Source organism: Petaurus breviceps, unplaced genomic scaffold (genome assembly GCF_028583685.1).
Source record: "Petaurus breviceps papuanus isolate PSGF00001 unplaced genomic scaffold, PetGlider_PUasm1.0 76, whole genome shotgun sequence".
Lineage (NCBI taxonomy): Eukaryota > Metazoa > Chordata > Mammalia > Diprotodontia > Petauridae > Petaurus > Petaurus breviceps.
Window position 1 is genome coordinate 18,199,595 of NW_027186473.1, and position 19,176 is coordinate 18,218,770.

Genomic DNA, 19,176 nt, shown 5'->3' on the forward strand with positions numbered 1-19,176 from the left:
ATCTATCTATCTATCTATCTATCTATCTATCTATCTATCTATCTATCTATCTATCTACCTATCTATAATCTGCTTATCTATCTATATCTCTACGAGGTGGTACAGTGGCTAGAGTGCCTGGAGTCAGGAAGACTCATTTTCTGATTTCAAATCTGGCCTCAGACATTTACTAGCTGTGTGATCCTGACCAAGTCACTTAACTTTGCCTCAGGTATGTTTGCCTCAATCCCCATCTTTAAAATGATCTGGACAAGGAAATGGCAAACCACTCTAGTATCTTTGCCAAGAAAGCCCCAAATGGGGTCACAAAAAGTCAGATATAACTGAGAAGACTAAACAACATTTATTAGTTATTAGTTATAGTGTATTAGTTAACTTGACTATATATATTTGTTATGAAGCTTTTGTTGTTGTTATTCAATTTGAGAAAATTTGGGAGGAAAGAAAAATAAATTCTTATAAGGGAAAATAATTTAATTTCATTTAAAAATATTTTGGGGGAAAAAAGCAAAATCTTGAACATCCGTACAGAGACATGTTTTTCTTGTCCAGGAAGCCAAGGGTGAAGGACAATATTCTTAGGCCTTTATTTACAGAGTCTAGCATGAGGGAAGCAGCTCTAAGTTCCCTACAAGTGTGAAAACCCAGTTGAAAGACTTTTTATAGGTCATTAAGAGGACTACTTACCACAGGACTGAGATTCCCATACCCAGAGGTAAAGATTTTGTAATCCAATTCTAGAGGGACATCACCCCCTTCTAGCTTTATAGTACCAAATGCATATAACAGAAACCTAGGATTTGATTGAGTATCTAGTCAAGATAACATAGGGGCCATTTGACTCAAGGGCAAGTCTCTGAAAAAGGACAAGGACTGTTATTTAAACAAATGCAGAGAACCTAAAAAAAGCATACAGTCTAGATCTCTGTAAGTCTGCATGCAATATCACAATTAACTGTTAATGTTTAAATACATCAATTAGTAAGCATCTATTATTTATTTTAGTTTTTTTTGGAGGGGGGAAGGCAGGGCAATTGGGGTTAAGTGACTTGCCTAAGGTCACACAGCTAGTAAATGTTAAGTGCCTGATGCTGTATTTGAACTTAGGTCCTCCTGACTCCAGGGCTGGTGCTCTATTCATGAAGCCACATAGCTGCCCCTACATCTGTTATTTATTAAGCACCTATAGCATAGCAGGTACTTTCATTGTTCTAAAAACATGAAAACAAACAAACCATTCATGACTACAAAGAGTCTGAATTCTATTTTCTCTATTTGGGGAGTGGAAGTGTGTAATGGTAATGGTAATTTGAAGATCTTCCCTGCTCCTTAATAGACCTAAGACCTGAAGACCTTCCCTGACTTGAAGATCTTCCCTGTCCCCTAATAGGCTGAATGTAATCCCATGAAGCCTGTGGTGGGAAGAGTTTGATGAAGGGTGGAGCAGAGCCAACAGGAAACTGGGAGTCAGAGCAGTTAGAGACAGTGGGAGAAAGAGGACACTCCAGCATGAGTAAATGTTGGTTTGTGGGAAGGCTAAAGGATGGTGTGGCTCTCTGCTGCATTGTGGTGTATTATCTTCTATGTTGCTATGATGTATTCAACTTTCTGGTTTTGGAATTCAGTTTTCTGGTGTCTAAATAAATCTTTTGATTCTGTCTTCTATAGGGAGAGTCTATTATATTTTGCAATTGAGCACTATGCTGGCTTATTTACAGTCACCATCAGCACTGTGAATATTGCATTGGTACTTCAAAGTGAAAAGGGACAATATGAATGTGTGCCTTTAGAGCTTTGTATAAAACTCTTTAAAGCATTTTAAATCAGAATTGCATTGTGTTGTTTTATTTGAAGAAACAGAAGTGAAGAAAAAGACTCATTAGAATGTAAGCTCCTTGAGGAAAGGAGTTTTTGTCTTTGCATCAGTAGCCTAGTACATAGTAGGTGGCTAATAAATACTCATTCTATTGAATTGTTTCCACGTGGTAACCTGGATGTTGACATGATAATAATGGAGAACTCATGGAGGATGCCAGTGAGCCAAGACCTCCTCTTTGATAGTAGAAGGAAAGATGAAGTAGAAGAGGGTGTATAAGTTCTTGGCATTGCAGGCAATAACTCAGTAAAAAAAATCATATAATATTCCATTTTGCATAAGGGAATTCAGAGCTTTAAGTGATTGTCTGTAAGAGAGAGAGCAAAGCTATAAAATGCAAATTTCAAAATAATGACTGATAGTGACTACAGCACAGAGGAATGAATCTCATTGCTTGTTGTAAATATTCATAGAGGCTGATGGGCACAGTGCTTTGGACTTTATATTCCGTAGCCAGATTTATAGAAACAAGAAATGCATTTTACATATATTTATAGTTGTATAAATTACCTCAGTCAATCAAATGTAAGTTCCTTGAAGACAGGGACTTTTTTATTGTAGTTATCTTTCTGTCCCAAGTGCCTACTCTGGTGCCTGACATGTAATAGGTGCTTAATAAATGCTTGTTTATGGATTAAACCAGCAAAATATGGTTCCAGGAAATGGTTCTATTACCAACTCTACTACTCTCTTTAAGAACTTTGACCTCCACACAGCTGACAAAGTGATGTTTCTAAAGCACAGGTCTGACAATTTCACTCTCCTTTCTAATACACTCCAGGAGCTCCCTAGTATTTCTGGGATCAAACACAAAGACCACTGTTCAATGTTTAAACTGCTTCATAACCTGGATCCACCCTATCTTTTCAGCCTCATCATGCATTGTTCTCCTTCACATACTCTAAAATTCAACCAACCTGACTTTCTTGCTCTTAGTTACAGACAGCATTCCACTTTTTTTCTTTGTACTTCTGCATAAACTGTCTTGTATGTTTTCAAAGTTCTCCCTCCTTACCCCAGCAGTTTCCTTCTGAGCTCGCTTCAAATGATCCCTCCTATACAAGGTCTTTCCTAAGCCCTCAGCTATTCATACCCCTCTCATCAAATTGCATCTTTTTCATATATGTATATATTGTCCCTCCTGAAAGAATGTAAGCTCCCTGAAGACAGGAGCTGTTTCACATTTGTCTTCCAGAGTTACATCTAGAATCTAGCACATGGTAGATGCTAAATAAATGTTTGCTGAATGTTGGTTCATCATTATCATTTTATCCTTAATAATAATATTATTTTTGGGGACATTAATGTTATCAGCATTACTGATTATTAAGAATGACCACCAGTGGTGAAATTTCTTAGCCTCAGAATCTGTGAAAACCTGTGCTGAGATATAGAATGCTTGTTATCTGAGTCGATGGAGAATGTACTTGCTCTAATGAAATCACAGATCTTTTGAAGCATTGAAACATAGCATAGTGTACAGGAAAAAGAATGCTGAATTTGAAGTCACTGGACATGATTTCTAATCCCTGCTTTGCCAAACTGTATTTCCTTGACCAAGCCTCTTAATATTTCTAGAACTCAGTATTCTAATTGTAAAATGAAGAAATTGTATTAGATGATCTCCGAGTTCCCTTTTGGAGTAGCTAGGTGGCACAATGGATAGAATACTGGGCTTGCAGTCAGTGACCAGAGTTGAAATCTGATCTCATACACTTGTATGACCCTGGGCAGTATTACTTGACCCCTGCCTGCATTAAGCTGGAAAGGGAAATGGCAAACCACTCCAATACCTTTGACAAGAAAACCCCATGGACAGTTGGTCTACAGGGTCATGAAGAGTCAGCTACAACCAAATAAATGAACAATAAAAATGACCTTTTTATCTCCATATAAATAGTCCCAAGAAAAAGAATAGTCCCCCATGGCACATGCTCATTAAATGTTGACTGAACAAATGCCTTCCTCAAAATCTTGACAGAAAAGGCCCCATACATCATTCTGGCTGTCCCCATGCCCAGGATGTTCTCCCTCCTCAAATCTTTCCACCGACTTTCCTATCTTCTTTTAAGTGTCAGCTAAAATCCCATCTTTTACAGGAAGTCTTTTCCAAACCCGTTTAACTCTAATGCCTTTTCTCTCAATTATTTCTATTTATCTTGTATGTAGCTTGTTTATATATATATATATATATTTGTTTGCATGTTGCCTCCCCCATTATTATTGTAATAAGCTCCTTGAGGGCAGGGCCTGTCTCTTCCCTCTTTTTGCATCCCCAGCACTTAGCACAGTACCTGACAGTTAACATTAAATAAATGTTTATTGATTAATTGATTCTATCTAAGGCTGCCTTAATTTCTACTTTCATGTTCCATAATTGGTTTAAATGTGTTAACAGCAGAGGGTAATGACCTACATGGGAACAGAATGGGTGAATTAAGTAATAAAACTAGCTGCAGTTGCTTATTGTTATTAATACTTCTTCACCTCTATTTTTCACAAATCAGGCTTACTATGTGCTTCAGTTCTAATCTTGTGACTTCTACTTACTTTAGTGCCTTTTAATTAGTTTATAACCTGTAATATATTTAGCCTTTCATTATCCAATGTGAGTGTATTTATTCACAAATGGTCATAATTTGTAGTCACACAGTACATTACACTTGCCTGCTCCGTGTTCACACAGTCCTCTGGCCTTATTGGAGTTAATTGGAGTAAATATCAAATTTAGACAGGCATAAACACAATAAAATAAGTGGTTTTTTTTTAATAGCAGCTAATTAAGCCATAAAAGGAGGTGGTGTGTGCTATTCAAATGATGGTGCTCCTGGTACCAGAACACATGAATCGATAAACTGAATTCTTTTTCACTTGATTAGATATAATAGTCAATGTTAGGCATTCATTAACAACAAAAGGCTTTCAAGAAAAAAGGTAAGAGGTCCATTTGAAAACTATCAGAAGCACTCATATTACAAAGCAAGATATTTATTAAATTAACATTCTTATTTAGTGAGAGTCCTTCAGTTCTCATGAGAGAGATCCTTGGTGGAGATCATGAGTCATGTCCATGGCTACATAGCCAGTATGTGAAGTCAGAATTTGAACCCAGACCTTCAAACTTCTCTACTCAATACTCTAAGCTTCACTTCTTGCTTAAACATAGCCAAAGAAAAAAAAGATTTATTTTAAAGAGACCTAATGAATTGATTTACTAATGAATTCACTGATTGATTTACTAATAAAATCTGATATAAGCATATCAGATCTAGCATATCATTATGTATCACAAGACTTCTTGACCTTTGTCTTGGCATTGGACTTGAATGAATCTGGAAGAGAGAGTGAGGCTGACAACTTTATGGAACCTTTCCTCATTTAAATCCAATTCATGGGCTAAACAATATATCACCCTGTAATGTCATTGCTCCTCTTCAAAAAGAAAGGATGAACAATAACATCAGTAGATAGCAGTGGGCTTCTGCAGCTAGAGTAAAATAAAAGCAAAATTGAAAGCATGTGAGACCTTCTAAAAGAATAAAGAATGGACCCAAGTATACTGTCCCAACTCCATGCATCACGGTCTATTGATACAAATTCTACCTAAAATAACAATGGTGACTCTTTCAACTAAACACTCAGAGAGTTGCTGTTTTGCATCATTAAGGTAATTCTAGAATTAAGGCAATACTGTGAAGTGGCCCCACAATTAATCTTATATTGAAATATCTCTAATTTATGATGTATTGGGGGATATGTAATCTAAAAATATCACAAATGTTGATCATTTAATTAATCAGCCATGAAAAAATGGAACAACCAATCAACTCGGGTATATGAAAAAGTTTTGGAAACTATATATTGAGCTTCCCAATACACTATGGGCCCAACTGAGATGAAAATCTAAATAATCCCCGTGTGGATATGTAGGTAACACTAAATGTAAATGTCACATCAGCTTCAGGTTTAAAAAAGACAAACAAAAAATATTCCTTGTTTTAGTTTCTCATTGCTTTTCCTTTAGGCCATCAGGATTCTATTCATTATTCTGAGGCAGCAGCTTACTGAAAAATCTCTTAGTCATCTAATAGTACTCATTTAGCTTCCAGTGGTGTCTAATGAATCCAGGAAGTAGATGACATTTAAGGCCTTCCACAGTCTGGCTCCCACTTGCCTTTGCAGCTCTATTTCAAGTTATTTCCCCTTCATACCATCTATACTACAACAAAAATGAAATATTGTTTGCTCCCCAAAGAAGACATTTAGTCCCCCACTTCTGTGCATCCATACAGACAAATCTTCCATGCCTGGATTGACTCATTTGTCTACTCTTCACAAAATTCTTGTATTCTTTAAGCTAAACCCAGATGCCGTCTCCTATATGAAATTCCCTTAGTCCTCTGCTCCCCTCAATATTTGTTAATTCTCTCTACATTTTCAAATCACTTCATATTATTTTATCCTTTAACAGAATGTAAATTCATCGAGGGCAACTGGTATGATTTTTCAGCTTGTGTTTGAATCCTTGTGCCTAACACTATGCTTTGCAAAAAGAGTAGATATTTAATATTTCTTGATTCATGATGGCGTAAAAAGATAAATTGATTATCAAGAAAATTTCAAAATTCTGAAATGTCTTTTACTTTTATTTTAATGCAACAGTTAACCCATACTTTGGATGCTATTTGATATCCCAATTGAATGACCTTAATTTTGATCTTCCCCTATCCAGGAAATAAAATTTATCCTGTCATGCTTTCAGCCTTGATTATGCTTCACTTTGAGTAGATTCAATCAGTATCAAAGAAGATTATCCTTTCTTCCTTTGGGGAATATGTCCCTTAGTTATATTCCTGACCTTTTCTTGTTTTTCATTTCAGTATTTTCTTTCTTTCTCATGCTTAAACTTTAAAATCCCATTTTTTAAGTTGCCTGATCTTTAGTCAATCACATCTGCTATAAAATTAGGAGGTGTGTTTTGGATTGATCAAATAATTTCCTTCAACCTTTATAAAGAAATCAAGTGACTTAATACATCAAACTCTAAAGAATGTGCTGATACTACTTTTCCTCTAATCTTGTCTTTATAAATTTCAATTTTCCTTTCTAGCCATGCTTCCCTAAATAAATTTTTCAAAGAATTTAAAAGTATGAAATGTGGACAACTAGCACCAGATTTCACATGTACCCTACCACTCACACTAGACACTCTCATACTTACTGTACCTTTTTCTCCAAAGATATCATTATACTTTTCCATATTGTTGGATGGACCTGCCTATGTGGTAAAAGTCAAATAGTCCTTTTCTACCTTTACTTAATATGTATTCTTCATATTCTTCAGGAAGGCACACCAAACCTTTATATATTAAACCATGCTATAATAATGAAAATATGCAAACTCAGGTTAGCAGAGAAAAACAAATATGGATTATAATGACTCCAAGACTTCAATCGATTCATGAACTAATCAATGTTAATACTAACTCTAGTGCTAGAGATCTCAATCCATCCATTCCCTCCATCCTCCTATAAATCTTTCTTAAGAATCCACCCAAATTGCTGGAGAACCTTCCTCTGCATCTTTTGACATTGTGTAGATACAAGTAAAGCAGTAAAGCTTTCTATTCTTTATTTCTCAATATTTAGTAATACTTGGCCAGCTCTTCTTCTTTTCCAATTATATTTTATGATTTACATCCTTTATTTTCCTTTTTCCATTAAAAAGTCACTGCTGACAATAAGCCATAGTCTATTTATACCTACCATATGTCTTTCTTTCCCACTGACTCATCTGACACTTTGCATCTTCAGAGATTGGGTTATTCAGTAATTTGCATAAGCAGGAGAATACTGGTAGGGTCCTTTTTCTTGAGAGCAATTTGGGAGCATTGAAAGCTCTGCATTATTTCTGAAGACAATTCATCCTGTTCTCATCTTCCTAATCGATTCCAGTACAGGTCCTTATGCATTGGTAGAATTTATCTATGCTATAATGTGTGATACCTGAACTTATTTCTGAAGATAACTGGAAAATAGAATAGTGAAATTGTATTATCTTGAACTTCCATGTTTAACTCTCATTACTGATAATCTCAAAAATAACTGAAATAAAGTGGCAATTTTGTTGAGCAGGAAGCATGAATGAGAATTAATAGATGTATTTTCTAAGGACCCAGAGGTTTTAATTTTTTCCCATCAACCTACATATTAATGATTTTATATATATATATATATGTGAATATATATGTATGTATATAGATAGATAAAGACAGATAGATATGTATATACCCTATCTCTTTAGCTAAAATTTTTATATATTATTTCATTCTCAAGGCTGAAACTTTCATAAAGTTTATTTTTCTTTGTATTGCATTTTACTTTTAGAATATGGTGCTGTCTAGACAATTTTTTAAATAAATTCTTGTAATAATTAACCTAAAGGTATTTAAACCTTGAGTATGACTACTAAAAGAGTTAAATCTCTCATTTTATATAGATGAGATTGAGGCAAAAAATGTCAGTTAATGGACTTTAACCTTCAGTCCTTTCAATGATATATGTGCACTTCTAGAACAAACACATTTCAAATATTTTAACAATGCCAAATCTTCAGAATGAGGAGCAAGAGGATAGAGTAATATAATGTGAAAGTACTAATAAAACACATGAGCTAGGAAGGAGTGTTGGTGAGGATACAAAGCACAGTATGCATTTTAGACCTCGCTTTCATTTTTTTTTATTAAATAAGCACCATAACTAGTGGCAATATCCAGTACTCAATAATTTAAGTACTTATTTACTGAATAAATAAAATTCATTTAAAAATAAAGCAGAATTTCATCCCAAGAGTCATTATTCTTTTTTTTTCAGAGTACTTGCTGCTACTCATTGTCAGCAAATCCATTATTTTGTTGACTTCAATGACAAATTGACATTTCTACATCTTATCCATTTTGAAGATAAAACAAACTTCCAAAGAAATGTATCAATAATTTTTTTTTTTCTCTAGGTAAAGGAAAATTAACTGTTGGCTGTGATGACTCATTGTGGAGCAGAGGCGGCTCGGATGCCTCATTGTGTTGGAGAGGCTACTGTTTTCTCAAAGACTAAGACAATGAAACATCAGCTCTGACAAGTACAATGAGGCTGAAAATTCAAAATGATGCTATCGACAGGTTGAGTCGGGTATCCAAAGGCAGACCTAGTTCACTATAGAGAGCTTCATTACAAATAAGTGGGCCACTTCATTATGAATTCTTTAGCAACAGAAACATGAGAAAAAAGGAAAGGAAGGAAAGAAAGGAGGGAAGGAAGGAATGGAGAAAATGGAGAAAAAGGAGAAGGAAGGGGGAGGGAAAAAGCATAAGCTAAAAGGTGACCATGAAAATAAGTGTCTCTTAACTACCAACAAAGATTATAAATGAAAAGGTAGAGAAATTCTTTGAATAATCTATAGTTTGATATCTAGCAATATAACTTGAAAGTAGGGGAAGAGTATGGGGGAAAAAGAGATTAAGGCTCAGGTTTGGAAAATTAATAGGCTGAAAGAATACTCAGAAGCTGTCTTCCTATATACCTGAATGATTCTTTCCAGATTGTATCCGGAAAGTTTTACACATAGCAAGTAGTGTAAAACATCCCCCATATTGAAAGCAATTATATCTTAAGACTCAAGAACTGTCTGGTTCCTGATGGGTGAGTCATATCAGTATCAGTCACCTGGGTGTAGTCATATCAGCTAGGAAATCTGTGCCCAAAACAACACAATCTCAAAAGCACTGAAAGATTGATGTATTAGATGTGCAAAGGAGTGAAGGGAGAGGTTGGAGAAGAAAACAAATGAAGAGGGTGACATTAATCAGGTGACATTAATACCCCTAAAAAGGAAATTGAGAAAACATCAGTATCTATTGACCCATATGGCACTTTATGTAGTCTTTATTAAACCTTTATATGAAAAATCCATAAACATATTAAGACTATCCATGAAAATATGACAACAGAGTAGGTAGATTCAAAAATTCTTCAGTACAGACACATTAGAGTAAATCATGTCCTTATCACACACTCCTCCAATAAGAAGTCTCTCATGTTTAAAATAGCATCATTCAAGACACTGACAAATGGGATGAAAGAGATATGTTCAACAACCCTGTGATGTCCCTTCCAATTCTTAGATTCTATAATTCTATGTTAAGATGTCCATGTCCCCAGTGAATACAGATTTGGACTCATTCCTAGAGCACTCTATGTTCTACTTTTGATCAGTTCCATTAATTTTATTTAATTTTCTGCTTAACAACAACAAAAAAAAAAATCTTTAAGTTCTTATCATGGGACCTATGGATAGATTTCAGTGGATCCATTACTCTGGATGGGAAAAAGAAAATCCTTATTTTTACTAATTTTGGTTTCCCTTATAATCCTCTGCATTTACAATTATGAATATTTTTTATTATTTATACATTTTTCTAAGAAGGAGTCCATAGGCTTTGCCAGGCTACAAAAGGTGTCCATGACATGCAAAGAACCAACAAAACATTAAGAACTTATATTACATTTCTTTGTGGTGGCAAAGAACTAGAAATTGCAGGGTTGCCCATCAATTGAGGAATGACTGAGCAAGTTGTGGTATTTAATTGTGACAGAATAACACTGTGCTATAATAAACGATGAGCTCCAATTGCCCAAAAAGAATTCATATAAGAACTTTAAAAAGACTTTAAAAATCAAATGAGAGAGATCTAGGAAAAGTTTAAAAAATAAGAATAATTCTAGAAAAACAAGAAAAATATGAAAAGGAAGTCAACCAATCAGAAAAAGGAGATCTAGAATCTTAAGATTCTAGATAAAAGAAAATGACTTTTTGAAAATCAGAATTGGGCAAGGTGAAGCCAGTGAAGTTATTAGAGATCAAGAAATAATAAAATAAAATATAAAGAATGAAAAAATAGAAGAGAATGTGAAACATCTCACGAGAAAAACAACTGATTGAGAGAACTGATTAAGATGAGAAAACATAAGAATAATTAGACTACCTGAAAGCTGTGATCAAAAAAATAAAAAGAATCTTGATACAATAATAAAAGAAATAATTAAAGAAATTGTCCTGAAGCATTAGAACAAGACACAAAATTAGAAATAGAAAAAATCCACCAATCACCATCTGAAAGAGATCCAATGAGGAAAACCCACAGGAATATTATAGTAAAATCCTGAAACCCCCAGCTCAAGGATAAAGCATTATGAGCAACAAGGAAAAAAAAAGACATATATGGCAATGCCACAATTAGAATCACACAAGACCTAGCAGCAGCAACACTAAAAGACCAAAGGCCTTGGAGCACTATATACCAAAGAGCAAAAGAACTGGGCTTTTTGCCAAAAACATCATGCCCAGCAAACCTAGACATAATTCTGAATGGAAAAAATGGATATTTAATGAATTTTCAGACTTTCAGGACATTGCCAAACACACACACACACACACAAACTTAAGAGAAGATTTAACGTACAAGACAAAGATGAAGTACATACTAAAGACCCATTTCAAGGGACATAATAAGGATAGACTGTTTACCTTTTATGTATGCATAGTGCCAAAGCAATATTTACAGTCCCATGGTCACTATAAATATACTGACTAGGACTATAAATATTCCCACAGGTGCTTGATCACAAAATATAACAAACTCTCCATATAGAGGACAGAAGCAAAGCATTTATTCAGACACCAGAAAACCAAATCCCAACACCAGAAAACTGAATCCATCATAGCAACATAGGAGGTAATGTACCACAAGGTAACAGACAGCCATGCCATCTTGTTGCCTTCCCACAAACCAATATAAGATAAATATCTACTCACAGACCTAACTCCTTCTCCTAGCATCCTCTCCCTCCCATCTTCCTGTGGGCTCTGCTTTACCCTTCAGCAAACCACAGGTTCCATGTGACTACATTCAGCCCATTAGGAGGTAGAGTTTATTTTCAAAGCATGGAAGGTCTTCAAATTCCCCTAGGCTTAATAAGGACCAGGGAAGATCTTCAAATTGCCATTACCATTACAGTATGTAAAATATAAAAGATATATATATATATATAAGATTGTTATTAATAATTGGGCAGTTCATAAGAAAGATTGTGGGGTACACCTGAGCATGATATGACTTCAAAAAGTTAAACTGTTCAGGAACAGCTAAAAAGAGTGACGAAGTTATTTTGACTATTATAAATACTTAATATAATAAAAAGGGTATATGAAGGATGATGCTATCTGTATCCAGAGAAAGAACTAACAAATAGAAATTTGGCCTATTAGAGGACAGGGAAGATCTTCAAATTCCCTTAGGCTAATTAAGAGACAAGGAAGATCTTCAAATTTCCATTACTATTATAATACACACACACATATCTGTCTAATGATGGCCATTTCTAGGTTAGGGGAGAGAAAAAGAAGAGGAAAAAAGAAAGTTACATGATAACTTTATTATATATTTTAAAAGGAATAGCAAATTGTACATAGTAGATTCACAGCTTCGTGTACAATCATCTATTCTATTTTTTTTTCTATTTTATATTATGAAAATGCTTGTTTTATTTCCTAAGTTCAAAATAAAATTTAAAAAAAACCCTCTGGGGCAGCTAGGTGGTGCAGTGAATAAAGCACCAGCCCTGGAGTCAAGAGGACCTGAGTTCAAATCCGGCCTAAGACACTTAACACAAAAACTAGCCATGTGACCTTGGGCAAGTCATTTAACCCCAATTGTCCTACCTTCCCCTCTCCAAAAAGCAAAAACAAACCTTGGGCAAGTCATTTAACCCCAATTGTCCTACCTTCCCCTCTCCAAAAAGCAAAAACAAAGCAAAACAAAACAAAAATAAAACAAATCCTCCTACTCTACAGGAAACTTTCAGAAAAAACTTGTAAGACTTGTATGAACTAATACAAAATGAAGGGAGCAGAACCAGAAGTGTGTCTATAGTAATTGCACAATTGTATGATGATCAGCTGTGACTGACTTAGTCACAATTAGAGTAACTTAGTTACTCTAAGTAATACAATGATCCAAGACAATTCCAAAGGACTTGTGATGAAAAATGCTATCCAGTTCCAAAGAAAGAACTGATGAAGTATGAATGTAGATCAAAGCAAATGTTTTTTTTTTTATTTTGTTGTTGCTGTTTTTGGTCTGGGTTTTCTTTCACATGACTAAAATGGAATTATGTTTTGCATGACTCCTTTGCAGGTATGATCTATATCAAATCACTTGCCTTCTCAATGATAGAGGAGTTGAGGAAGGGAGTAAGGGAGAAAATCTAGAACTCAAAATTAAAAATAAAAAAGCATGTTAAAACTTCTTCTTGCATGTAATTGGGAAAACATTTTTTTTAAAGAATCCCTGCTCTAGAAGTTTGGAATCATGCCATGCTGCCCTCCAATGCCTGCAAGTACCAAAAGAGGATAGCATTTTCAACAATACAAACTCCTAATCATGACCACAATAATCCTTGCCATAATAACCAATAATAATAGTTTACATTTCTATGACTTGTTTTTCATAACTTTCAAATATTATCTTATATTCACATTGTGAATCAGTAAAGGGAAGGCATTATCCCACTTTTATAGATAAGGAACCTGAGTTTCACAAAAATAGAGTAGGATAAATACATAGAGTTCATCTGGTCAAGTCCTCTCATCTTACATATGAGAAAACTGAGGCCCAGGGAGTTCTAGTGATTTATCTTAGGCTACAGAAGTATTAGATGACAGACTAGCATTTGAATCTTGGTCAAGTGACTGGAGACCCAGCAATCTTTCCAGTAACTGAGCTGCATTTCTGAAGGAGAGGTTAAATGACTTTCCAGAAATTAAGCAATTAGTAAGTGGTGGACTTATGAACAGAACCAAGTCTTCTGACTCCTTGTGTACAACTCCTTCTACTATATTGCATGACTCCTGGCACTTTATGCACTATTTTCTATCTATAGTAGACACTTTTTTGGTGTCATAGATCCTTTCGGTAGTCTGGTAAAGCTGGTAGTTTCCTCGGAATAATGATTTATTTTAAAACTGCACAAAGTAAAACACAAAATAGTTTAAAGAAATTAATCATCTTGAAATATAGTTATCCAATTCGCTTTTTTTTAATTCACAGACACCAGATTAAGCAGTGTATCCTATAGACACACTGCCATTGGACCACTGCAAACAGTGAAGGCTCTTTGGTCCCATTGCTCCAAAATTTAAGAACACTGTGATTTCAGCAGATTGGGTACTCCCTCCACTCATAAAATTACAATCTTACCATTCAGTAAACAGTCTATATAGCTTGTTCTGGTGAAAAATAATAACAAAAATGATAAAATAACTTTCTGCCTACCTCTCTGGCTCCTGAAGTTCTTTTTCTTAGATAACACACACCTGTGTTTCCTTAGCTCTATGAATGAAGTTTTTCTAGCTTGGTAGAGTACAAATAGGGTAAGTAGGTTACATGGTCAGTAGAGCACCAGACCAGAAATCAGAGAGATTCATCTTTCCAAGTTCAAACCTAGCCTCATATGCTTCCTAGCTATGTGACCCTGGACAAATCACTTAGCCCTGTTTGCCTCAGTTTCCTCATCTGTAAAATAAACTGGAGAAGGAAATGTCAAACCACTCCAGTATCTTTGCCAAGAAAAGATACAAAGAGGGGGGCAGAGGCAAGATGGCAGAGTAGAAGCAGGACCTCCTCATTGCTCCAGCTTCCACCCTCCCCAATCCATGTAAAAAAGGGACTCTAAACAAACTTTGGAGATGCAGAACCCACAAAATGACAGAGAAGCTGACCTCCCACTGAGGACAGCCAAGCAGGCTGGCAGGAATCAGCCAGCACAGCACTCTCTCTGAGAGCCCAGCCCAGTCCCCCATACAGGCTTTAGCCCCAGGGTGGGCCTGACCAGCAGCCGGCCGGGAGGGACTCCAGATCAGCAGCAGCTGTGACCGTTTACAGATTTATTAACACATAAATGCGAAGGACAAAGTGAGAGGTCGGTGCAGTCTGGACTTTGGAACCCAGTAAGTGGGAGTATGTGACTGTTGCCCCCAGAGCGACAAGCCACTGAGACACCCTGCACAGCTAGCCAGCGCCACTTGGCAGCTTTAGCTCCTGGCCTGCAGAATGTAGGGGGACCAAGCACCAGTCTGAGGGATAATCACTGTTGCTTTAAACTTCTTGGATCTGGATTGCAGTCTAGGGTAGAGGTCCTAGGGTATGTGTCCAGCTTGCCAGAGCATGTGGAGACCTCAGAGAGGGCGCTCATCTAATACCTCCAGCAGCTAAGAAAACCCCAGCATTTGGGATGAAATCTCCGCTGTCTGGTGGCAGAGTCCTACTGTGGCAAAAAGCCCAGGGGTCAAGTGACTGAGGGGCAACATGACCAGGCAAAGGAAGCAAAGCAGACAGAAGATTCCAACATTAGACTCCTATTTTGGAGACAAAAAGGAGAAAAGCATGGAACAGGAGGAAGACAGTGAAGTCAGAACTCCTGCACCAAAAGCTTCAAAGGAAAATATGAGCTGGATACAGGCCATAGAAGACCTAGAAGCAGATAAGAGAAGTGGAGGAAAAATTGGGAAGGAAATGAGAACAATGCAAGAAAATTACAAAATGAGAGTCAACAGCCTGACTGAGGAAAATCATACCTTAAAAATTAGACTAACTCAAATGGCAAAAGAGGCTCTGAAAGGAAATGAGAAGAATGCCTTAAAAAGCCAAATTTGCCAGATGGAAAAGAATCTCAAAAGCTCAATGAGGAGAATCATTGCTTGCTTCAGAATTAGATTGGAGCAAATGGAAGCTAATGACTTTATGAGAAACCAAGATGCTGTTAAACAGATCCAAACAAATGAAAGAATAGAAGGCAATGTGAAATATCTCATGAGAAAAACCACTGACCTGGAAAATAGATCCAGGAGAGATCATTTAAAAATTATTGGACTACCTGAAAGCCATGATCAAAGTAAGAACCTAGAAATCATCCTCCAGGAAGTTCTCAAAGAAAACTGCCCTGATGTTTTAGAACAAGAGGGCAAAATAGAGGTTGAAAGAATCTACCGATCTCCTCCTGAAAAAGATCCCAAAAAGAAAACGCCTAGGAATATTATAACCAGGTTCCAGAATTCCCAGGTTAAGGAGAAAATATTACAAGCAGCCAGGAAGAAACAATTTGAATATTGTGGAAACACAATCAGGATAACCCAGGATCTGGCAGCTTCTACACTGAGGGATTGAAGGGCTTGGAACATGATATTCCGGAGGTCAAAGGAGATGGGATTAAAACCAAGGGTCACCTAACAAGCAAAACTGAGTATCATGTTTCAGTGGAAAATATGGTCATTCAGTGGAATAGAGGACTTTCAAGCATTCTTGCTGAAAAAAAAAACAGAGTTGAATAGAAAATTTGACATTCAGATACAAGAAGCAAGAGAAACATCAGAAGGTAAACAGGGAAAAGAAATCATAAGGAACTTATCAAAGTCGCACTAATAACATTCCTACATGGAAAACAATAATTGTGACTTATGAAACTTTTCTTAGTAGTTGAAGGGAATAGAAATTATATATATATATATATATATATATATATATATATATATATATATATAATAAGGGTATATGTGCATATGAAGAGAGGAATATAATGAGAGGAGATGGGAAGAGACAGAATGGGGTAAACTATCTCATATAGAAGAGGCGAGGGAAAATGGTTACAATGGTGGGAAGAATGGGAAGGCAAAAGGGAATGAATCAACCTTATTCCCACTGAATCTGGCTTGAGGAGGGAATGAAATACACACTAAATAGGGTATCTCACCCTGCAGTAGAGTAGGGGGGGGGGAAGGGGATGAGAGGGGGTATGATGGAAGGGAGGGCAGGCTGGGGGGGAAGGAAGATGGAAGCACCCATTTTTCAAAAGTGACGGGAGCAAAGTAAAGAATAGAACAAGTTGGAGGTGGGATAGGAGGGAGGGAAATATAGTCAGTTTTTTTTACAATATATCTACTATGTTATTGTTTTGCATTAGCCACACATGTACAACCTATACTGAACTGCTTATCTTCCCAGTAAGGGTGGGTGACAAGGTAGGAAGGAAATGAATCTGGAATTCAAAGTTTTAAAATCAAATATTTAAACACGCACACACACACACACACATATATACATACATATATATGTGTCTATAGTATTATTAATAATATTTTACATGTAATTGGGAAATAAGATATACAGGCACTGGGGCATAGAGATCCATTGGAAAAGTCGAAAGGTGTAGGGGAGAAAATATGGGAGAGAGCAGACTGGAGAAGGGGATATCCTGTGGGACTGCTATTTTGGAGTGGTGGGTAGGGGAAATATGGGGAGAAAATTTGTAACTCAAAATCTGGGGACATGAATGATGTAAATCAGAAGTTAATAAAGCATTTTAAAAAAAGAAAACATACAAAGAGTCAGACACAACTAAAAAAGACTAATTAACAAAATATTATTAGCAGAGTCTGTGCCGTGCTGGACTCCCACATCCCAATAAAGCATTGGGACAGCTTCTAGTGCTCCTCATCACCATATAGCACACTGGGCTTCATAGCTATACCTGTTACAGGAAGACACCTGCAGGAAAAGATTACTATGGAGAAATCTTTGGCCTTGGTGACCTGACAGCTCTAAGTATTTGCCTGAGTGGTTGCCACCAGGTGGGGGTTGTTTCCCTGGGGGTTCAGGGACATTTGCCTGCTGTTGTATTCTCCTCCCTGCAGACCTCTCACTGTTATATTACCATTTCATTAAGTGTAATAGGGCATGGAATGCCCATCTTTTATTTTCACTGATAAATCCCCTCTCTTTCCTTATTCTTTTTCCCACCAACATAGAAACAGCTAATAGCACAACTCTTTAACAAGCATAACCCCATTTATCACTGTCTGTGCTCTCATTTGGTTTCTTTAATTATCCTCCATTTTGCTAATTGTGATTATACAGAGTAGCACAATTTATCATATTTCTCTACTTCTTAAAAGACTCATTTACAGATCTTGTTCTTTCATGGGTTCTTATTAACATTTTTAATTGCAGATGCTTCAAAGGTCCTTCCATACTTTCATTTCCTTCTCAAAATGTAGTCAGTCTTCTCTTTTAATGCCCTCAATTATTTTCCTTATTTATGCTGCTTCATTTGGGTTTTTAAATGTAATTCCTGAACCTAAGACTTTCTATATGTGAAACTCGAAACAGTTTTTTTAATATAAAAAATTGCATTGGGAGTATAATAGAGTAAGTTTCATTTTGAAGAAAAAACAAAGAAGATAACTAGAATATTTTATTTAATTTCTAATAAAAAGTACTAGGCTCGATTCAATGAGCTACATTGCAAAACACAACCTAAGTAAATAGATACACAGAAACTCAATTTAAGGTGTAATTGAAGGGGTAGGTAGAGAAAAGTCTATTGTTAAAAATCTCCCATTCAGGCAGAGTTCTTTTTCTACTCCCCACTTACTCCTTCTGAGATGAGAGCCAAGGTAAGAACAAAAGTGGCCTCAAAAGCTCTTTAGAACATTGAAAAATGGGCTCGGTTTGAAACAAAGCAAAATCCAACAGCTTTAGCTATTGTTAAGTTGGATATAGATTCCATTTGAAAAGAAAACAGGAAAACCAACATAAAATTCTTTTTTCATGGCTCTACATCATTTACAGTATCTTGAGCAAAAAGAAAACAAGAAACCTCACAAACATTCACTCACAGAAATTGTAATAACAAACATATTCATGTTCTAAAAAGGGAGTATCAACTCTTTTAGGCACCCCAAAATCATTACTGGCAAGATCTGCTGTGATTATGTGTTGGAAATGAACAGCCTTCCATACTGAAAAAGTTAATGCAATATCCAAAACTGGGGGGAAAGGATGAATCAGTCCTTTCTGATCCAGTGAAGAATGGCTTAGGAGCAAAACTTGGGATGGGCAGTCAGAATTACCAATGACTCAAGTTGTCTGTATTAGCTATAAAGAGGTCTAAGAGAAGGGAAGCAATAGTCAAAGACTATCATATAATGTATATTAAGATAAAACTACTTCCCCTACTTCACTTTTCAATTTACATCTTCACAATTATTGTGTCCCAATAAACACCAATGGTGGTGGGGTGGGGGTGGAGAATTGTGGTATGAAATATTTTAGTTGCTTTCTCTCTCTTGATAAGGTAACATATGGCTAAAATATATTGGCTACCTCAAAAACAGACTGTTCTCTACAGCA